The 24,421-nt window shown below is 37.8% G+C and overlaps 2 protein-coding genes across 12 annotated transcripts in view; one reads left to right on the top strand and one right to left on the bottom strand.

The window, feature by feature from the left end:
* The window catches only part of ELAPOR2 (endosome-lysosome associated apoptosis and autophagy regulator family member 2), a 745,385-nt gene that overhangs the window by 475,865 nt on the left and 245,099 nt on the right, over nucleotides 1-24,421 (bottom strand). For 10 of the 11 annotated variants that reach the window (XR_014246402.1, XR_014246403.1, XR_014246405.1 and 7 more), the window contains one exon: nucleotides 15,294-15,369. The exons of the other annotated variant lie outside the window; for it this stretch is intronic. The gene's annotated coding sequence lies outside the window, so the exon portion shown is untranslated. The remainder of the gene's footprint in view (nucleotides 1-15,293; nucleotides 15,370-24,421) is intronic. 11 annotated transcript variants of the gene reach the window in all.
* GRM3 (glutamate metabotropic receptor 3) overlaps nucleotides 1-24,421 on the top strand; it is a 246,747-nt gene that overhangs the window by 165,660 nt on the left and 56,666 nt on the right. The window lies entirely within an intron of this gene.

A 24,421-nucleotide genomic window follows, 5' to 3' on the forward strand; every position in this document is an offset into this window, starting at 1 on the left:
GCAACATTACCAAATTCATAGATTAGCTCTAGTAGTTTTCTGGTGGCATCTTTAGGATACTCTATGTATAGTATCATGTCATCTGCAAACAGTGACAGGTTTACTTCTTCTTTTCCAATTTGTATTCCATTTATTTCTTTTTCTTCTCTGATTGCCGTGGCTAGGTCTTCCAAAACTATGTTGAATAATAGTGGTGAGAGTGGACATCCTCGTCTTGTTCCTGATCTTTGAGGAAATGCTTTCAGTTTTTCACCATTGAGAATGATGTTTGCTGTGGGTTTGTCATATATGGCCTTTATTATGTTGAGGTAGGTTCCCTCTATGCCCACTTTCTGGAGAGTTTTTATCATAAATCAGTGTTGAATTTTGTCAAAAGCTTTTTCTGCATCTATTGAGATGATCATATGGTTTTTATTCTTCAATTTGTTAATATGGTGTATCACATTGATTGATTTGCATATATTGAAGAATCCTTGCATCCCTGGGATAAATCCCACTTGATTATGGAATATGATCCTTTTAATGTGTTGTTGGATTCTGTTTGCTAGCATTTTGTTGAGGATGTTTGCATCTATATTCGTCAGTGATATTAGTGTGTAATTTTCTTTTTTTGTAGTATCTTTATCTGGTTTTGGTATCAGGATGATGGTGGCCTCATAGAATGTGTTTGGGAGTGTTCCTTCCTCTGCAATTTTTTGGAAGAGTTTGAGAAGGATGGGTGTTAGCTCTTCTCTAAATGTTTGATAGAATTCACCTGTGAAGCCATCTGGTCCTGGACTTCCGTTTGTTGGAAGATTTTTAATCACAGTTTCAATTTAATTACTTGTGATTGGTCTGTTCATATTTTCTATTTCTTCCTGGTTCAGTCTTAGAAGGTTATACCTTTCTAAGAATTTGTCCATTTCTTCCAGGTTGTCCATTTTATTGGCATAGAGTTGCTTGTAGTAGTCTCTTAAGATGCTTTGTATTTCTGCGGTGTCTGTTTTAACTTCTCCTTTTTCATTTCTAATTTTATTGATTTGAGTCCTCTCCCTCTTTTTCTTGATGAGTCTGGCTAATGGTTTATCAATTTTCTTTATCTTCTCAAAGAACCAGCTTTTAGTTTTATTGATCTTTGCTATTGTTTTCTTTGTTTCTATTTCATTTATTTCTGCTCTGATCTTTATGATTTCTTTCCTTCTGCTAACTTTGGGTTTTGTTTGTTCTTCTTTCTCTAGTTCCTTCAGGTGTAAGGTTAGATTGTTTATTTGATATTTTCCTTGTTTCTTGACGTAGGTTTGTATAGCTATAAACTTCCCTCTTAGAACTGCTTTTGCTGCATCCCATAGGTTTTGGATCGTCGTGTTTTCATTGTCATTTGTCTCTAGGTATTTTCTGCCTTCCTCTTTGATTTCTTCAGTGATATCTTGGTTATTTAGTAACGTATTGTTTAGCCTCCATGTGTTTGTATTTTTTACGGTTTTTTTCCCCGTAATTCATTTCTAATCTCATAGCGTTGTGGTCAGAAAAGATGCTTGATATGATTTCAATTTTCTTAAATTTACTGAGGCTTGATTTGTGACCCAAGATGGGATCTATCCTGGAGAATGTTCCGTGCACACTGGAGAAGAAAGTGTAATCTGCTGTTTTGGATGGAATGTCCTATAAATATCAATTAAATCTATCTGGTCCATTGTGTCATTTAAAGCTTCTGTTTTCTTATTTATTTTCATTTGGGATGATCTGTCCATTGGTGTAAGTGAGGTGTTAAAGTCCCCTGCTATTATTGTGCTACTGTCAGTTTCCTCTTTTATAGTTGTTAGCAGTTGCCTTATGTATTGAGGTGCTCCTATGTTGGGTGCATATATATTTATAATTGTTATATCTTCTTCTTGGATTGATCCCTTGATTATTGTGTAGTGTCCTTCCTTGTCTCTTGTAACATTCTTTATTTTAAAGTCTATTTGATATGATATGAGTATTGCTACTCCAGCTTTCTCTTGATTTCCATTTGCATGGAATATCTTTTTCCATCCCCTCACTTTCAGTCTGTATGTGTTCCTAGGTCTGAAGTGGGTCTCTAGTAGACAGCATATAGATGGGTCTTGTTTTTGTATCCATTCAGCAAGGCTGTGTCTTTTGGTTGGAGCATCTAATCCATTCACATTTAAGGTAATTATCGATATGTATGTTCCTATGACCATTTTCTTGATTGTTTTGGGTTTGTTTTTATAGGTCCTTTTCTTCTCTTGTGTTTCCCACTTAGAGAAGTTCCTTTAGCATTTGTTGTAGAGCTGGTTTGGTGGTGCTGAATTCTTTTAGCTTTTGCTTGTCTGTAAAGCTTTTGATTTCTCCATCAAATCTGAATGAGATCCTTGCCAGGTAGAGTAATCTTGGTTGTAGGTTCTTCCCTTTCATCACTTTAACTATATCATGCCACTCCCTTCTGGTTTGCAGAGTTTCTGCTGAGAAATCAGCCATTAACCTTATGGGAGTTCCCTTGTATGTTATTTGTCATTTTTCCCCTGCTGCTTTCAATAATTTTTCTTTGTCTTTAATTTTTGCCCATTTGATTACTATGTGTCTCAGCGTGTTTCTCCTTGGGTTTATCCTGTATGGGACTCTCTGTGCTTCCTGGACTTGGGTGGCTATTTCCTTTCCCATGTTAGGGAAGTTTTCAACTATAATCTCTTCAAATATTTTCTCGGGTCCTTTCTCTCTCTCTTCTCCTTCTGGGACCCCTATAATGTGAATGTTGTTGCGTTTAATGTTGTCCCAGAGGTCTCTTAGGCTGTCTTCATTTCTTTTCATTCTTTTTTCTTTATTCTGCTCCGCAGCAATGAATTCCACTATTCTGTCTTCCAGGTCACTTATCCGTTCTTCTGCCTCAGTTATTCTGCTATTGATTCCTTCTAGTGTATTTCTCATTTCAGTTATTGTATTGTTCATCTCTGTTTGTTTGTTCTTTAATTCTTCTAGGTCTTTGTTAAACATTTCTTGCATCTTCTCAATCTTTGCCTCCATTCTTTTTCCAAGGCCCTGGATCATCTTCACTATCATTATTCTGAATTCTTTTTCTGGAAGGTTGCCTATCTCCACTTCATTTAGTTGTTTTTCTGGGGTTTTACCTTGTTCCTTCATCTGGTACATAGCCCTCTGCCTTTTCATCTTGTCTATCTTTCTGTGAATGTGGTTTTTGTTCCACAGGCTGCAGGATTGCAGTTCTTCTTGCTTCTGCTGTCTGCCCTCTGGTGGGTGGATGAGGCTATCTAAGAGGCTTGTGCAAGTTTCCTGATGGGAGGGAGTGGTGGTGGGTAGAGCTGTTGCTCTGGTGGGCAGAGCTTAGTAAAACTTTAATCTGCCTGACTGCTGATGGGTGGGGCTGGGTGCCCTCATTGTTGGTTGTTTGGCCTGAGGCAACCCAACACTGGAGCCTACCTGGGCTCTTTGGTGGGGCTAATGGCGGACTCTGGGAGGGCTCACGCCAAGGAATACTTCCCAGAACTTCTGCTGCCAGTGTCCTTGTCCCCACGGTGAGCCACAGCCACCCCCCGCCTCTGCAGGAGGCCCTCTAACACTAGCAGGTAGGTCTGGTTCAGTCTCCTATGGGGTCACTGCTCCTTCCCCTGGGTCCCGATGTGCACACTACTTTGTGTGTGCCCTCCAAGAGTGTAGTCTCTGTTTCCCCCAGTCCTGTCGAAGTCCTGCCGTCAAATCCCACTAGCCTTCAAAGTCTGATTCTCTAGGAATTTCTCCTCCTGTTGCCGGACCCCCAGGTTGGGAAGCCTGATGTGGGGCTCAGAACCTTCACTCCAGTGGGTGGACTTCTGTGGTATAAGTGTTCTCCAGTCTGTGAGTCACGCACCCAGCAGTCATGGGATTTGATTTTACTGTGATTGTGCCCCTCCTACCATCTCACTGTGGGTTCTCCTTTGTCTTTGGATGTGGGGTATCTTTTTTGGTGAGTTCCAGTGTCCTCCTGTCGATGATTGTCCAGCAGCTAGTTGTGATTCTGGTGTTCTCACAAGAGGGAGTGAGAGCACATCCTTCTACTCCGCCACCTTGGTTCAGGCCGAGAGGATCACCCAACAGGATCTTCTTTTTGTCTACTTGTTCAGTTACTGAGTTTGATTCTACAATTTAGTTTGGCTGTGCAGACCTGACCACAAAGTGCTATTTTCACCTTCTCAATTTGCTCGACATTGCCAATCATTCTCCATCTCTGAAGAGAATAGAAGGGTGAAAAACAGACTCCAACTACAGAAAAGAGGGAATTTAGACCAGCCACCAGGTACATATGCATAGCAGTGAGACTTGGACAAGAAAATGCCTTACTACTGGAGGATACTGAGATGATGAATTAGCTAAATATGTATATTAAATAATAAGGCTAACCTAGTTAGCTATTGAAAAGCACGTCTGTTTTACATTTTTTTTCTGAAGTAGTATCTCTGATTTTCTAACTTGAATATTGAGGTAGTGGACTAGGCACAATAGTGAACACTTAGCAAACACTACACAATCTTTGCTCAGATCAAAAAAGTCCTCTTCCAGCCAGCTGCCTGAAGTCCACGCATTTACTCCGGAATTCTTCTGACGGACAGTTGTAGCCAACGCCCTTAGAGCTCTAGCCCTCTCAGGATGGAAGAGCTAAGCCTCCTGAGAATACTCCTCTGTCCCTTGGTATATCCCTACTAGCAAGTTCCAGCAATGGCCACCATGAGCATTCCTTGAAGTTAACCCAATATGAATATTCCTTTTGTAAAAGAGATTTGGCAGAACTATGCTTTGCTAAAGTTTCTTCTAAACAGTAAATCCTCCTGGCGTAAGATCTAATGACCTCTCTAGACTCATCTCCTGCCACACACCCAGCATTCACCCTTCCTTCCATTAAGACTACTTGCAGTTCGCCAAGCACGCGCCTTTATTTTTGCCTTTGTGCCCTCTGTCTATGCTGTTTCCTCCACCTAAAACACTCTCACCCCAGCCCCTTCTGCCCTATCTAGCACCTTCACTTATTCCATCTCAACTGCTACTACCCTGGTCCAAGCCAGCAACACCTCAACACTGCATCCCTAGAATAGTCTCCGAATTGATTTACTCTTGGCCACCTCCAACGCAGCCACAACACAACAGCCAGGATGGCCTTTTATAGTGTAAGCCAGAGCGAGCCACTCCTCTGCTCAAAACCTCTTAGGGAGTTCCCCCATGTCACTCACAGTCAAAGTCAAAGTCCTTACAGTATTCTCCAAGGTCCTACCTGATCTGCCCTCCCCCCGCAATACCTTGCTGCTCCTCTATCATCACCTTTTACTCTCCCTCTTGCCCACTTCACTCCAGCCACCTTTGTTTCCAAACTTAGGGCTTTCCCACCCCCAGTTCCCTCTGACTGTAATGCCCTTTCCCCAGACATTTTACTTCCATCAAGCTTTACTTAAACCCCAGCCTCTTATTGAGACCCACCTGGCAATCCTTCTTAAGACTGCAACTCACTGCCTCCAACCCCACCACATGTGCCCTATTTCCCTTTAACCTGCTCTACTTTTATTTACTCCATGATTTTTTCACCTTCTCTCATACCACATTAACATTTTCATGTTTATTCTTTATTGTTTGATCTTCACACTTGAATATAAACTCCATGAAAACAGAAATTATTGTCGGTTTTATTCACTGATGTAGCCCAAGCATAATAGACGTTCAGTAAATATTTGTTGATTATAAATAGCACTTAACACCCAAATTCATATTTCCTTCTCTATCTCCGTTACTAGATTGTGAGCTTTTTTCAAGGCAGAGAACATATGTTTCATCTCTGATCTCAAATACCCAACACATTTTCGGGTACAGAGTTGCACATTATATCAATGTTTACTGAAGGAATACAGAATGAGAAAAACAGTCGATAGATTTATAACGTGATTCTTTTTGTGAAAATTAAATGTGTATTTCTTTTCATTAACAAATTAATTTCAAGAAAGAAAAGTATATGCCTTCTAGAATGGCTGGCTTTTTTTTTTAACCTAAGCACCATCCATTAGTTATGTTCTATCTTCATATTTGAGGCAAATTTAAAACCAACGAGCATTAGCAGTGGATCTCTTGTTTGTCCCTGTTTTATAGATGAAGCCCCCAAAGTGAACGTGATTTGCCCAAGATCATCATCTGGTTAGCGGCAGGGAACAAGGTTGAAATCTAAGTCATCAGATCCAGTGCTGCTTTTATACGTAACAGAAGAACTCTGGGAAGTTGAGGACTTTGATCCCAAACACCTAACACAGTTTCTGACATACTCTCACTATTAATGGAATGTTTATTAAAGGAATGAAAGACGATCAGTAAATAAGTTCAAAATAGGTTTCTTCTTGTGCTCCTTTTTATTATCCCTTTAATGCTCCTGGGACACTTTCTCAATTATTTGGAGCTAAGGTGATTCATGAAACACCCAAACTTTGGAAGATGAGCCTTAGACTCTACACCTTAGGATATTAAAAAAAAAAAAAGCTTCAAAGCATTTTTTATTAGTAAAATTTCTCCATCTGAAAGAGCCATGTCATCTTGAATTCTAAAATAAATATTTAAATGAGAATTACGTTTCGTGGCATGAGACTTTCCCAAATTATTTTGAATAAAATTCCATGCACTCATCATGTAAAAGGAAAGCTTAAACTACCCAAGGCAGTTACAAACAGAGGAAACAGAGAGGGCTATTAAACGTTTAAAGAAATGCAATGTCACTGTCATTTTATGTGTTCACGGTACAATATAATCTCTCTCACTTTTTATTCTGAGATGAGTTCCAGAAAATGGAATAGACTAAAATCATAGAGTTACAAAAGGCCTTCCTGAAAGATGAACTTGCTTCTACTCCTCACTTGACAGAGTTGGAAATTCAGGATGTCAGCATTATGATCTTCACTTACTGAAGCACATAAAAGTGAACTCAGCTGTCAGGGTGACGGGGTAACCAGAGTGCACCCAAATGAAAAGAAAAAAGAAAGCACTCCCACTTACTGTGCATACTGCCAGAGGTGCTCCAAGACACAGCCAGCGTCGAGGATGCATTATCTTAGGAACAACACTCATAACATTCCTTTGCGTGATTTGCAGGCCTGGGCTAAAATGTTTGAGAATGGAAAACCTGAGAATTTTACACAACAGGAAATTTATCCAAGATCACATAATAAATAGGTGACAGAGCAAACCATAAGGTCCTGAATGTAGCCATTGATTCCAAAGATAAGTTTATATTTTATGCTGGGACCTGGGGAACCAACAGGTAACAAGACAGATGGGGTCCCAGCTTCATGGGGCTTATACCAGCAGCCAGTCCGCAGAACAGTCTCAAAGTATAGAAGCAGAACTAGTGGGGCTGCATAAAAAAGAATGAAATAATGCCATTTGCAGCAAGATGGATGGACCTAGAGATATTCATACTAAGTGAAGTAAGTCAGACAAAGAAAGACAAATATCATATGATATCACTTATATGTGGAATCTAAAAAAATGATACAAATGTACTTATTTACAAAACAGAAACAGACTTACAGACTTAGAAAACAAACTTATGGTTACCAAAGAGGAAAAGTGTGGGGGGGGGGGTGCGGATAAATTAGGAGGTTGGAATTAACATATACACACTACTATATATAAAATAGATAATCAACAGGACCTACTGTATAACACAGGGAACTATACTCAATATTCTGTATAACCGATATGGGAAAAGAATCTGAAAAAGAATGGATATATGTATAGGTATAACTTTGCTGTACACCTGAAACTAACACAACATTGTAAATCAATGATACTCCAACATAAAATAACAATTTAAAAAAAGAATTAGTGGGGCTGCAATAGTAGGGTCTTGCCTTAAATTTTGTGTTCTATTTTGGTTTTGAGTTTTACTTTGGATTGGAAAATCATTGTGTATCTTATGTCCAGAATAAATCTAAATTCACTGAACAAATCTTAATTCAAGCCTTATTCCCAAGGCTTGAATTATAAGTGAAGAGGGCATCTCCTTGTTACTGCTGGACCTGGTAGTCATAATGGGCTGGATAGTAGGACACTCAGCTGTGACAGGATTTTTGCTCATTCGTTTGTTACTTGCTTTTCTTTCTCTATTTCTTTCTTTCTCTTTTTTTTTTTTTTTTTTTCCTGTGGCACACTTATCTCCTGGTACCAGCAAAGAAACAGACTACTGAGACCAGAGGCCTGGAACCTCACGGAGATGGTCTAGCTTTGTTCTTATGTTTACAATTGTCCACACCTGAAAGAGGGGCAGAGGCAGAAAATGGGTAGTCCAGCCTTGCTGCCCATTCACCTCTGCGTCTGATTCATTCCCGTAGGTAGAAGGTTCACTCCTGGTTGGAGGGGTAATCACAGAGCACAGGCTGGGAAGGGCAGATTTTCTGGGACACTGCACTCTAAGGAATATGTGTGAGCTGGCCCCAACCCAGCAAGGCTCTCCTCTTGAAAAGTCCAGGGCCATCCAAGGCACAGCGAGGAAGCCAAAATGGTAATGGCCACATCTTTAGATGAATGGGCTTTGAAGTTCCTGAAAGAGCAAACTGCTCTTGATCTCGCTTCCTCCCCTGGAACATTTGTGGTTCCCACAAAAGCACAGAAACTTGTTCCAGCTCTGCTGATCAAAAGCATTTTCAAAAATGTAAAGATAAATATCCTGCACTTTTTTTTGCCCCTTTCTCTCTGGTCAGCTTCCTGGGGTCACCAGAATAAGATCTAAACCCCCAAAGGACACCACTCATGTGATTACTTATTTGTTTATGCATCATGCATCTGTGCTTTGGTAGCCTAGAAGCTTGAGAAATGATTCTCATTGTAAGGTCACACAATGGAGAACAGGAGCTTCTAGAAAACCTAATTTTCCACTTTGGCCTGAGCTTTCTGCTACTGCTGCTTGTTATTATGATCATATGGTTGTTACTGTTATTACTATGATTATTATTTCATAATCCTTAATTTTTCTTGATCCATTTGAAAAGCCATCCTGTCTATGAAGCAGAGAAACATAATCATCCCCAATAAAGTATAAAAGAAATGGATTCTACCACCTTGCTAATTGGAAAAAAAAAGTACAGTGAATATTCTGTTTCCTCTATGTGTCCAGACTTTGGGACACTGTAGTATATTTACAAGGACATCACCAGTAAAGGTGTCTGGAGTCTGAAGAAAATATTCAGAGCATTTTTTAAAAAATATAACTAACATTCTTCAAAAATAAGTTTAGCCTACATTCGTGACCTTTGGGACACCCAGTATTATCCCACAATAACCTAGTCTTCTAAATGCTTCTAATCACTGGAAATATTATCACAGTTGGGTTGAAAATACATGTTTTTCCACTTTCATATATATTTCTGCTAATATTCATCCTCAACACAACACTGGAACGCCAACATAGAGAAAGGAAGTATTTTCAGTGGGTTCAGAAAAAAATTCCTGACTAGGGTGGCAATCATATACTGAAATAGAAGGCTGTTCTCTAACGAATTTTAAAAGATTAGATTGTCATCTAATGGAGCAGCTGATTATGGGAAGTCTCCCGGAGTCGGGTTTAGTAAACCGTCCTAGGAACCTAGCAAAACTCTCATAATGCCTGAGCAGTGAGCAGAGCTTCCGAAGATTAAGGAAACTGATGTTATATGCTGAGGTAGGCACTGAGGAGATGGCTAAGGAACTCAAGGACAGGTCACTCTTCTGACCTCCCTCTTTATTTTTTTTTAACTTTTTATTTTATATTGGAGTATAGTTGATTAACAATGTTGTGATAGTTTCAGGTGTACAGCAAAGTGATTCAGTTATACATATACATGTATCTATTCTTTTTCAAATTCTTTTCCCACATCGGTTGTTACATAATATTGAGCAGAGTTCCCTGTGCTATACAGTAGGTCCTTGTTGGTTATCCATTTTAAATACAGCGGTGTGTACATGTCAATTCCAAACTCCCTAACTATCCTGTCCCCTCACCCTTCCCCGCTGGTAACCATAAGTTCATTCTCTAAGTCTATGAGTCTGTTTCTGTTTTGTAAATAAGTTCATTTGTATTACTTCTTTTTAGATTCCACATATAAGCGATATCATACGATACTTCTCTTTCTCTGTCTGACTTACTTCACTTAGTATGCCAATCTCTAGGTCCATCCATGTTGCTGCAAATGGCATTATCTCATTCTGTTTAATGGCTGAGTAATATTCCATTGTATATATGTACCACATCTTCTTTCTCTCCTCCTCTGTCGATGGACATTTAGGTTGCTTCCTTGTCTTGGCTATTGTAAACAGCACTGCAATGAACATTGGGGTGCCTGTATCCTTTTGGACCATGTTTTTCTCTGGATATATGCCCAGGATTGGGATTGCTGGATCATATGGTAGCTCTATTTTTAGTTTTTTAAGGAACCTCCATACTGTTCTTCATAGTGGCTGTACCAATCTACATTCCCACCAACAGTGTAGGAGGGTGACCTCCCTCTTACTTTAAATATTTAACAAATGTCCACATTTTATATTTAAAATGTTTAAAGATATGTTTAAAGACATGTTTATCTTTAGTCACTATATGTGACATCACCAGGCAAGAGTACATACTCATCCTTCACATTTTTTCCCCAAACACCTAGCATTGTACCTGAGGTAACAAAGACACTCCACTTAGGTGTGTTTCATTCCACAACTATGAGAGTTAAAGGATTCTTTTCACTGTCTAAGATGAATTAGAATTTGATAAGGTGGCAGAGTCCCCAGAAGTTAAAGTACTAAATAACATTTCAGAATATTCAAATATTTAATTCCATCCAAAAACTATAAACAATTTTACTAGCACAGAGTTCACCCTATATTAAATTTGCAAAATAACATCTCAAATACAAATTCATGTTCATCCACAAACTAAGCCACTGACCCAAGTATGATTAGATGTTCTAAGACTGGCCATTAATATTTTTCTTTATTATTTAAAAAAACATTTCCAGCTTATTGCGATATAATTGACATACAACATTTTGTAAGTGTAAAGTGTGCAACATGTTGATTTGACATACATATATATTACAAAGTGATTACCATCATAGCCTTAGCTAACACCTCCAACCCATCACATAATTACCATTACTTTTTTTGTGGTGAGAACATTTAAGAACTATTCTCTTTGCAACTTTCAAGTATACAATACAGTATTATTGGCTATAATCACCATGCTGTATGGATACATTAGATTCCCCCCAAACTTATTCATCTTATAACTGGAAGTTTGTGCTCTTTGACAAACATAGTTGCTGTATTAAAAAATAGTATAATTTTGAAACTTTTCAGAGAACCTTTGGTTTTCAGAGTGAATTAGTGTCAGGTACAGCAAAGGATGCAAAAAATGAGTAACTAAGTCCTTTCTGCACTCAAGTAGCTTCATGACTAGTAAAGGCAGTGAGAGAATATAACTTACACCATACAGCATTTTATCTTTGGCATTTTAAGAGAGGAGCAAGTAGAATAGTGTGTAGGTACAAAGGAGAAATCAACAGTGAGCAGAAGTTTAGAAAAGGCTTCCTAAAAGACATAACACTGGCTATGACTAAGTTTTCTTTAGAAGTGGAGAGGGAAAAGAAGATTTTCCAGGTGAAGCAATCATTCCACACCAGCATATTAATAACTTTTTAAATGTGTCATTTCTGTTTAACTTGCATTAAATTCAGACCTCTTTTGGAAACTAAAATTAAAGAGTCAAGTATTGATCTGATTTTTTAGATTAAATCTGAAATGTGCCTTTTCAATCTCTTTCTATAAAAATGCATAAAATGTTCCCAAATCACATTGTTTGTGATCACCATCCTATTATCTTAACCCTGAACTGCAGCTAAAACCAGTAAAGTGTTAATCTGAAGAAGGGATGAAAAGAAAAAGAAACCAGAAATTATTGATTGCTACCTGCCTGACAATAGCCATTTTATATTTCATTCATTAATTCTCACAGAAATCCTGTCAGCTAAGTAGATATTATTTCCCCAAGTTTAAAGATTTAAATGAGACCCAAAGGAATTAAATCACTTTCTCAAATTTGCAAAGCTAAGTAGCGTCCAAAGCCAACCTAAGACTGTTTCCTAATCACACACAGTTTTCCACTATTGCTTATGAAGGAGAAAAAAGTAAGTTTGTACTGAGAAAAAGGAGGCAGCCCCATTGTCATTTGGCTCAGCTTACTGTGTGCAGCTGCAGTTATAATAAAAAATTGCTCCAAAATGTTCATTATCCAAAAATGAATTTAACTCTTTCATTAATTGCCATAATGGTGTCATCAATAAAGAATGACTCTTAGCTGAAGCCTCCGATTATATACTTTACTCCTTCCTCTGAGAGCATCAAATCGCACTAGATCAATATTCATGATATCATACAGTTATTTCTGAGAATCAATAGTAAATTGCAAAAAAAGAGCAATCAGCCTATAGGTCACTGTGTCTTAAACGCTCTTTAAGACTGCATTTTTCTTTCCTGTCACCCCATTGTCTCATTCTAATCATAAACCTTAATACTTAATTAAAAGTAAATTGATAAAAGAAAGGGGGAAAATACTGGGTCTGAAACCCTTCCAGAATTTCCATCCCAGACCATAATAATTTTGTGGGTTGATTTGTTTCATGTATTTGCATGTTTTTCCTGTTGTGTTCTTATTGTTGGGTAGTGGTGGTTGTTTTGTAGCACACATCACAAGTCAGGTTTTCTTTCTAAAAAATTTTAATATACCTTTGGTACTTTCAGAAATTACAACTTTTAATTTTTAAGAATTTTTCTGTCACAAAATTTGTTTATAGGTTATCTAATCACTGATGATCACATGGTAGCACTATACCAGCTTCTTGGGGTACTTAAAAAATCTTCTCTGTCCCTAAAATATTATAGTCTAATAAAACCTTAATCTTTGATTATCTCAATTTTAATAAAAATAGAAAACAAAGAAAATTTATCATGTCTCAATCATCAAAAAACAAGTCTCAATCATCAAAAAACAAGCTCTTGGATAATGAGGTTGTTTATATCCTCTTCATTTTTATTCATTAAGAACTCTGTGTCAACTCCAGAAATATTTTAAATAAAACAAAAAAGCTATATATATATATATATATACATACACATATACACACACATATATAAAATGTTTCTAAAAGGAAAGCAAGAGTGCCAACTTCCAGAGATGAGTTCCTTCACTGCTTTTGCCTACCTAAATTCTCCTATAAGTATATCCTATGGATAATCCCTCCTCCATTCAATTCCTCCCTTTTCAGTGCAGAAATTTATTTAATTTTTTTAAAAGAAAGTTCTTTTTCTGTCCTTTTTCTTGCAAGGGTCTTTTACTGCTGAATTAATTCAGTAGCTAAACAGTGTAAAAAAAAAAAGGTAAAGGAAAGTCTACTTTGTTTTATTTTTCTTTAGAACATTATATCATAATTTTATTTAAAATGTTGCAGCAATATTTAGGATTCTGACAGACACTTTTATAAGTGCAGTAAGATCAATTCATTTGAAAACAGAAGTAGAAAACAAGAGGTGGATATCCCAGGAGTAGATATCCACTCCTTTTTGCTGGTCTCTTCAGTTTAAATTTAGTCATCCAAGCTATTAGACCAGGGATTGAATGAATTAATACAATTCCATGGGTGCACAGGCTCATTCCTTTTTACCATGTCTCAAGCCACAGTGTGGCAAGGAGTTTAGTTTCTTGTCCCTCATGTTTGATGGCCCATCACAAGAGCTCACTCAGTCAAGAAGCTAAAAATGAAGGCTTTGCCAAAAATTCAGAATCCTAAAATCCTAATAATAGTTGTGAAGATGTATGTCATTTAACACTATTATTTTTAAAACACTTTTAAACACACTATAACTAGATCCTATGAACTAGGTTGAGTAGATGTTATTATTTATGATTTTATAGGTGAGAAAATGGAGAATGGGAGAGATGAAGTCTCTCACCCAAGGTCAAAGAAAAAGAACCCCTCCTGGATTAGAATTCATGTCCTTTGATCATTATTCAGTGATATGTCCCCTCAACTTCCAAGGTAAAGGCAATATAACAAAGCGGGAAAAAAAATGTGACTGGAGGCAAAACCAGCCTGTTTATGTTTGTTGTTGGAGAATCTCTAGAGATTATTATGAGCACTAATCCAAGCAAGAGACTCTAAATCCACCAAGTTCATATTCATTCTGGATGTACCACTGCATGGCTCTGTGACTTGAGGCAAATCCCATAGCCACTCCAGGACTCATCTGTTAATATTTTAGAAACACTACAGATGTATTAAATGCTAAATAGAACTAGCAGATATATGGCATTTTTGTCCTTGACCTTTCATGTGAGTAAGGTGTTCCTGTATCTGGGAGGATTAAAAGTTGGGGTTGTAGTTAAAGAGGATGGCAATCCACATTCCACTCACACTGGGAAGACTTCCTGAAGGAAGTGGACTTCAAAAAACCAGGTCAGTTTCATGTAGTCATTCAATATTAATTGCTGACCTTCTGTACATCAGTCCCAGCTCTAGACGCTAGGAATCAAGCAATGAAACCTAACAAAAGCCCTACCCTTGTAGAGCTGATGTTCCATGAATAAGCTAGCAAATATACAGCATGTCACATGGAGGAAAATCAAGCAAGGCTAGGGGACTATGGAATCCCAGGTGTGTGTGGGGGTAGTTGCTGTTTTATATAAGGTGGTCAGGGGAAACTTCATGTATGACCTGGAAGCAAGGGAGCAAGCCATGTGGACACACGGGGGAGAGCATTCCCAGGAAGCAAATAACAAAGCCTGGGGCGAGAGTCTGCTTGAAGTATTCAAAGAAGGCAAGGAAGCCGGGGTGGCTGGATGGAGTTAGCACAGAAGAGATAGAGGAGGTGAGGTCAGAGAGGCAGTGGGGTCCAGATTCTGGAGGACCTTTTAAGGATTTTGGCTTTTACTCTGAGTTAGATTAGAAGCCATCAGAAGGCTCTGAGAGAGGTGACAGGAGCCACAGAGAAGATTTAGAAGAGGGCACATTTTAAAATTATGATTACCCATCAGAAAAGCTAATAAAGAAACTTAAAGAGACCTGTCAAGGTTGGCATCCTAATACCTATCTTATATAAATTCAGAAGATTCTAAGACATTTTAATTTCACAAGAGTAAACCTTTTCTTAAAATCTTCAAAGTACTCAACTAGAACCAGAATCCATTCTATTGTACGCTACCAACAAAGCACAGATGAATTTACTTTTCATATTGTGATTTTTATACTCCAGACTCAAAACTGGACAAAAGTACTTACCCAAATAACAATGTGGTTCTATAGAAATTTGTGCTGTCTCCAACCAGACTTCCTACCATACAACTGTTGATCATATCTACAAAAAGAAAAAAATCACAGAGCAATGCTTGCTTAGCCCTGAATGTCATGGTGATAAGAGGATATTCTTTTCTCTGCAAACCTGTCTTCCCCACAGCACAAGGTCCCTACTCCAACTGTGTGACTTGAATCAATCCTCAAATTGTTCTGGCCTCTTGCACTTCCTGTGCATAATAGTGATAGTAAGGTGGCCTACTTCTGTCCCCATAATATTTATTATTAATGATAGGACCATCATAAAATGTTATGGGCTTCATTGATCAAGGTATTAAGTCATTTCTACTACAATTATTGAAGCATCTTTCTTATGTCAGACACCTGAAAGGGGACAAATAAAAAGATGTGATTACTACCCTTGAACAACCACTAATCAGCTGCAAGAGGCAAGCATATATCTTGAAACATAACGTGAAGGCAGGACGCAGTAAAGGCTGTAAGTATTAAGGCAATAAAATCACCTGTTTGGTACTTTACATTTTAGAAACATACTTGTACATATAGTATCTCATTTGATTTGTATACCGTTTGCAAATGAACTGTGCTTATTAAACACAGTTGAAGGTAATGCAAATTTCAACTGGGGATTGAGAAAAGAGCAGGATTAGCTCAAGAAAGCCCTCTCAAGAGGAACTTGAAGAGTAAGACATTTTAAAATTGGGTAAGTATTTGCACAAGTGTAATATGTAAGACACCTTAAAAATCCCCAAGCTAAAGCCAGTGCCTTCTCACCCAAGGATGGAATCTCTTGCTCTTTGGTTTGTGATGACCTTGGATTTTCTATTCTGGGGGAAACTGCATAGATTATGGCCTGTGATGGTTTATTCAGTCTCACTCCTTGTCAAAAGGTCAAGATACTAGAAACTTCTGCTCAACATTTCTTAAGAAAAAAATACTGAAACTCATTATATGATTGTGGTCATCATCAACATTCAGGAACCTAGCAAGCACAAACTTTGCTTTCAAGAGCAACATTGGTATAAAGTGAAATTTCAAAAATGACATTCTGCTAGAAATTTATAAATACTCTTTCATCATGAAGAAAAACACTGTTGATGTATCTTGTGTCATCAAGAGCTTCATATTCTGGTTCTGCTTCACTGAGAATGCCAAGGTAATCTTGCTTGGTTCCTCCAAATTGGAAGCTACTTCACATAACGTGTTGACTGAAAATATTCCCTCTGTAAGTTTGGGAATGTCTTCTTTCCTGAAGCCAATTTTTGCTTAATAACTTTATCTAGAAGGTAACCCTAATTGAAGGTTAACTGCACATAACCAAGCATTGTGATAAAAATGAAATACACTGAACAGAGAATCAGGAGATGTGAGGTCTGCCCCAAGTTGTGACATTAACCAGCCCTGAAGTCTTGAAGCAAGTTATCCAAGCTCTCTGGTCCTCAGTTATGTCATATATCAAATAAAAGAATCTTTCTTGAAAAGAACCTTCTTTTTTTAAAAAAATTTTAATTAAAACCCTCATTTCTCTCCCTCTCTCTCTCTCTCTCACACACACACACACACACACACACACAGATACATCACACACAAATACACCCATTGGAATAAGTTCTCATCTTTTTTTCACAAAATCACCACAGAATAGTTTCTTTACTTTATCTTTTAGTACCACTGAAACAATGGATCATTTTCCCCACTTCATCAAAATTTCATCTAGTCAATACTGTTTCTCATCCTGTGGGAGCATCTTTAATCGACCCTGGCCAGTATGTCATTTTTCCTGTTTGTTTGGAGTTCAAAATAAAATTGCCCAGAATATCCATTTTCATGTGAATTTCACCATAAGGGAAACAGCAGGTAAGAAGTAGAGAAGGCAGACCAGGAATTGACAGCAACTCATTTCAACCATAAATTTTTGTTTATAGCACATGAGGTGCCATCTGATTGCTTTATAAGCCATCATTAGAGTAAACGTTCATGGTCAGGGGCAACAATAAATTTACTGAAAAGCTGGAAAAAAAAAACATGTAGCTTTATGTCTTCAAATTTTTTTCAGATTGCTAAAATAAAGAATCAACTTTTGAACTTTAAGACATTTTTAGCTTGTCCTAAAAGAACAAATAAAAGCAACTAAATCATTCTATGAACCATTTTTTGTTTCTCTAGCCTAGGTGTTTGATTTTCCCTTCCTGCATGGTCCCCACTTTCCAGGCAGTGTCATCTCCAGGGACTGCTGAAGATAGATTAGTGAGAGATTCAGCAGTTTGGATGATACTCTTCTACCTACCTGATGCCTCCATGGCAAATAGGCGGCAAAATAGGCAAAAACTCTGAACGATGTTCTTGATGCTACCTCACATCCATCTGATCCCACATGCTGAGAGGCTTCCAGAGAACTCGCATTGAGCGGATTCTTTTAGCAAAATGGGATGGAACCTTCGAGATTACTCAAAGTTTTCAAGCTCTTTTAAAAAATTCACCTATTTCTTAAACAGTATTATACTAAGAAATACAATATTGAAGACAGATAAAAGTGGAGTCACTTTTACTGAATTCAGAAAGCACTAGGAACCCTGACACCCATCTGATAGCCTGCTTCCTGTCTCTTCCTTCTCCTCAGTTCATTGTACTCATTTGCTAGACGAGGAAACCAGAGACATATTTCAATCAATAATAGAAAGTTTGTATAATAAATATATATTCCATTGATACATTATATAATATGGGACATATATAACAGGAGCTTCCCTACTTACAGATTTTAAACTTCTTAATTTTTATTCAGATTAGCAAAGTTATGATCTGGAATAAAAATTCTACCCACTCTATCACCATCAAATGAGGGCATGAGCAATTGCATGTGGCCATCATGTCTACAACCACTGCACTTTGTTACTTTGAAGTGTTTTTATGAAAAGCGTTTACCCCATTTTGAAAGGTTAAAAGTAGCAGGAATGTTAACAGCTAGTAAGGAGATATATTTGATTGTAAGAGAAAAGAGGTGTGAGATCATATTTTTAAGTGTTGAGAAAAGTGACCAATTTTGCAACGCACATATGAAATCAAGCATCGCTGATCAAGTTCTGCTGATTCTCACAGACAGCATGACTCAGAACGTGGGGAAGCCCACGTCCTTGTGCTGATGCAGTTGTGCATCAAGAGACAAGGAGAAGCAACCGACCAAAGAGGGGAAACTTTGGAGTGCGGGGCTACAGAATTGGTAATTTATCTCTGATGCCTATCAACCTTGTGATGATTTGTAAAAAAGATGTTAAGATTCCAATCAAGAACTGAAAACTGACTCTTCATAAAAGCATTGCTGTTGAAACTTCTGTCCCAAGCCACAGATGGTTCATTGGTTTCAAATGAAACCCATGTGAATCTGAACAGAATCAAAGTGAGCATTCAAGTTGTGAGGGAGAACAGAGCTGCTGAGAAGATACTCAGAGCATTCGCAGGGAACATCAAGGGTAATCCCGTCCCAGCAGATTTTTGCTGCAGAAAAATCGGTCTATTTGGGAAGAGAATAATATGCCCATTTTACCACTTCATATGTTTAGTAAAAATGATGAGACTGTAGGTATAAACTCCCCTCAGTCACTTTGGACTTAGGATCAAAGAATTTATGGACAACTTTTGGGAGTCTAGTTATATTACAGAGAATATAATATTCATATATCTCATATTATAGAGAACCAGTTTGCTCTATACAATGAAAAACTAAATTTCTGAGTAACACTAAAATCCCCTTATCTTGAATGATTTGGTCTATCTGAAGGGCATTAAAATTTTTATTTTCCTTTGGAGATACAATTTGGTTGACAGAATGAAGTCTAATCACAGTGGCCCTCATTATTATCAGAACTTCTTGAGTTATTTCCAAGTTCTGAGATTATTTTCATTTTTTTCCCCTAATTTAAAAATACAACATAAAAATAAATTGTATTGTGTTTCAAGTCGTAAAAATCTCTACTCATCTGCTAAATGTGCAAAATTCTCCCCATAAAGCTAATTAACTAGATAAAAGGTCCATATCAGGCTTGAAGCAGTTCCTGTCTCTAAGGGCCTAACTCAGTAATTAATTATGTTTCTGAGAGTCTCTGAAAACACTTTTCCAGCTTCCTGGGTCTTTAGAAATGAAACATCTTGGGATTCATCCAAAATATCTTAATCTCTCAATCTGCTTAGAGTCCAGCAAGTTCCTACAAGGAAACGGAGCTAAATGTGAGTCCTTTATAGCCTCATCTAACTAGTTACTTACCTCAGGGTTCAGGTAACACCAATTGAATTTTTAATCAACCTCATTTTTCAAGCATTGTTAACATTCAAGTGGCCATTCATTTGGGGTCAGCTTAGCATATTGGCTTGGTTGAAATCAAAGATATTAATAAAGCATGAGTTAAGCACTGAAAGTGCAGAACAAATAAACAGATGTGCTGTTATTTAATAGGCCACATCTTGGTCCCTATTAAAGTCCCAAATGTTAGGTAGGATGTGTATGGACATGTCCTACTGGCCAAGACTCTGGCAGCACCGCCTGCCATACCATCATGTTAACTTCATTCCTCTATTGAGGAAAATACTTTGACAATTGAAGACCTCCCAAGAGATATGGCATTTTATCAGCTAGAACCCTAGTTGTGCGTGAGCTGCTGAGAACAAGATCCTGAAGGAATGTACATGGAGAGGGGATCTAAAGGAATTGGTACCCAGGAGGGAGGAGAAAGGAGAGGATCACCTTCCCCACTGAATCATTTTGCCTAGCCCTCTACTTTGGGCTTCCCCCCAAATCCAGACCAGATGGCTTTTTAAAGCTCCTCAGGGGAAAGTAGACTATAAACCATCTAAGCATAATCAAAAGATGTGCACAAATGACAGTGATTCTTTATAAAGCCCATGCATGCCTAGGTGTTAGCACCTCAAATTATATGGCTGTGTCACTCTCACAGTCTGAGTGTCCTCGCCCCCTCTATATTGTCTCCAGATCTGAAAAGCTTTCAAGTTATTCTTAAAGAAACAAGAGTAATATAAACTTCAAAAAACAACTAGTAGAGGATGGAGTAGATAATATCAGAAGATAAACAGCTTCTTGAAGATATAAAGCTACCCTCCAAAGACTACTTGAAATGAAACGTTCTTCCCTTTCCCTGGGAATTTCATAGTGTCACCCTAACAAAGCTGAAGAGAGTTGGAATTTTTAATTACAGGCTCCCTTGCTATGTTTACCAAACAGCTAGTAGCCCTGAGGGTAGAGTTAGGCTGTTTAAAGTCATGTTTTAATCTCCTTTGTAATTGCAATTCGATCACTGGTGTAAATTACCTAGTAGGCTTGCCACCTTCGGTGCCAGCCATTTCCCAGAGTGCATAATTTTGAATTAAAAGGCTGATATCCATCCAAAAGCTTCCCAGAATGTTTCATGGGCTCAGTGAATTATGCATTAAACAGAATTCTTTAAAAAGAAGGCAAGAGGTTCCTTTGATGTCAGCTGGGCTTTTTCATCATATTATGGACTATTAATTTCTAGACTCTCTTAGAGGTCGTTTCTTGAAATCTATGTTCAATTTAGGACTTACTACTGATCTTTCTCTAACCTTTATATTTTATTTTAACAGCATCATACATCAGCCTGAATATGGCAGGTTCTGGCCGAAACCTGGTGGTTAACTTCCTTGGCGGGGGGCTTCGGGGGAGGAGGGAGAAAATGACAACTTGCTGCAAACGCACCATCTGCTGGACAAAACGTGTATATCCTTTTAGGAACTTGCGTGCAGTTAGGAAAATGCTTTAGAAGCCTTATATAGGATAAGACCAATTAGGGAGATGAGATGTATATGGGGGATCATCTGTGGGACATCCCTCAGTTGTATTCAAATGCCAATGGCCTCCTTTGATGATTTTTTTTAACACCCCGTAAGAGATAACCATTGGTTGGTATGTTTGAATTTGAGCTATATTCCCTATTCAAATGTAACACTACAGGTTGTAATAAGCAAAATTGACCCTAAGAAAATAAACAGGACCTCCCTTATGCAAAAGGATATAAGGGCAGTCAAGTTTCCACCATCACGTGCAAATGCAGATTCTGGGGAAATTATTTATGTTTTACAGAATTCCATATTACTATTCTCCTTTTTTTCCATACACGAAGCACTCTGAAATTTGTCAAGAGCTGTGCTTTTCTACACCCTTATAAGTTGGGTGAATATACACTTTATCGTTCAACACAGACACTTCTGAGAGTGAAAGGGAGCGCTGTGAATAATTACAGCAGAACAACGTGCATAAACTGGGACTGTCCTGGGCTAGTTCAGAATAAAATGTCTCTCTAGTCAGAGGTGACCCGATCTCCTCACAAACAGAAACCAACTCTCAGTCTCTATCTACTGCCAACTTATGTTAGAGAAGAACAAAAATTAAAAGTTGAAATGATCCAGCACAGTGAAAATGTTCCAGACTGAGGCAGTGAGGAGAAAAACTTGGGTTTTCATCACAAGTAGGTTCACCATTGAAATTTTTTGATTCTGTTTTTCATGCATTAATTCATCCATGGCTAAATACCATGGGAAAGGCCAGATAAAGTTTCATGAGAACCTGGAAGGGATTTAAGTCCTTTCTAGCTGAATAGATACACTATCTCATGAAGGATGCAGAATTTTGAAGTGAGCTTTGAAAGACAAGCAGGTTTTGGGGAGTGGGCACTCCAGTAAAGACAGCAGCTTTCAATAAGTAATGGGGCAAATCAAAAGTATAGTGCTTCCCCATCACATCATTAATACTGCTTTTCCACAAACATTTCTTGAAGCTTACTAAGTATCAAACACTCTTGGACACACTGATGGATAAAACAGACATCGATTCTTACCTTCAAGAATACACAGGCTGGTAAGCAGTAGGATTTGAACGTATCTATTTCAGAGGCCATTTCTGAATTAGAGATAAATTTGGGAATCATCGGCATATTTAAACTGACAGGAAACAGATAAGACGGCTTAGGGAAAAAAATGTAGAGGAAAGAGGAAAAGGCACAGAACCAAACCTGACTTACTCTAATACTGAGAAATAGGATGAAGAAATTCTTGAAGGAACAACAAAAACAAAAAATTAGCTGGTATGGTAACAATAAAAAAAAAAGGATTAAAAGGATCATACACCATGATCAAGTGGGGTTTATCCCAGGAATGCAAGGATACTTCAATATACATAAATCAATCAATGTGATACACCATATTAACAAACTGAAGGAGAAAAACCATATGATCATCTCAATAGATGCAGAAAAAGCTTTTGACAAAATTCAACACCCATTTATGATAAAAACCCTCCAGAACATAGGCACAGAGAGAACTTACCTCAACATACTAAAGGCCATATATGACAAACCCACAGTCAACATCGTTCTCAATGGTGAAAAACTGAAACCATTTCCTCTAAGATCAGGAAAAAGACAAGGTTGCCCACTCTCACCACTATTATTCAACATAGTATTGGAAGTTTTAGCCACCGCAATCAGAGAAGAAAAAGAAATAAAATGAATACAAATTGGAAAAGAAGAAGTAAAGCTGTCACTGTTTGCAGATGACATGATACTATACATAGAGAATCCTAAAGATGCTACCAGAAAACTTCTAGAGCTGATCAATAAATTTGGTAAAGTAGCAGGATACAAAATTAATGCACAGAAATCTCTTGCATTCCTATACACTAATGATGAAAAATCTGAAAGAGAAATTAAGGAAACACTCTCATTTACCATTGCAACAAAAAGAATAAAATACCTAGGAAGAAACCTACCTAAGGAGACGAAAGACGTGTATGCAGAAAACTATAAGACACTGAGGAAAGAAATTAAAGATGATACAAACAGATGGAGAGATATACCATGTTCTTGGATTGGAAGAATCAACATTGTGAAAACGACTATACTACCCAAAGCAATCTACAGATTCAATGCAATCCTTATCAAACTACCAATGGCATTTTTCACAGAACTAGAACAAAAAATTTCACAATTTGTATGGAAAGACAAAAGACCCCGAATAGCCAAAGCAATCTTGAGAAAGAAAAATGGAGCTAGAGGAATCAGGCTCCCAGGCTTCAGACTATACTACAAAGCTACAGTAATCAAGACAATATGGTACTGGCACAAAAACAGAAATATAGATCAATGGAACAGTAGAGAAATCCCAGAGATAAACCCACACACATATGGTCACCTTATTTTTGATAAAGGATGCAAGAATATACAATGGAGAAAAGACAGCCTCTTCAATAAGTGGTGCTGGGAAGACTGGACAGCTACATGTAAAAGAATGAAATTAGAACACTCCCTAACACCATACACAATAATAAACTGAAAATGGATTAAAGACCTAAATGTAAGGCCAGACACTATAAAGCTCTTAGAGGAAAATATAGGCAGAACACTCTATGACATAAATCACAGCAAGATCCTTTTTGATCCACCTCCTAGAGAAATGGAAATAAAAACAAAAATAAAGAAATGGGACTTAGTGAAACTTAAAAGCTTTTGCACAGCAAAGGAAACCATAAACAAGATGAAAAGACAACCCTCAGAATGGGAGAAAATATTTGCAAATGAAGCAACTGACAAAGGATTAATCTCCAAAATATACAGTCAGCTCATGCAGCTCAATATCAAAAAAACAACCCAATCCAAAAATGGGCAGAAGACCGAAATAGACATTTCTCCAAAGAAGACATACAGATTGCCAACAAACACATGAAAGGATGCTCAACATCACTAATCATTAGAGAAATGCAAATCAAAACTACAATGAGGTATCACCTCACACCGGTCAGAATGGCCATCATCAAAAAATCTACAAACAATAAATGCTGGAGAGGGTGTAGAGAAAAGGGAACCCTCTTGCACTATTGGTGTGAATGTAAATTGATACAGCCACTATGGAGAACAGTATGGAGGTTCCTTTAAAAACTAAAAACAGAAATACCATATGACCCAGCAATCCCACTACTGGGCATATACCCTGAGAAAACCATAATTCAAAAAGAGTCATGTACCACAATGTTCATTGCAGCTCTATTTACAACGGCCAGGACATGGAAGCAACCT

The sequence above is a fragment of the Balaenoptera borealis genome (assembly GCF_965194805.1).
Source record: "Balaenoptera borealis genome assembly, chromosome: 7".
NCBI classification, from domain to species: Eukaryota; Metazoa; Chordata; class Mammalia; order Artiodactyla; family Balaenopteridae; genus Balaenoptera; species Balaenoptera borealis.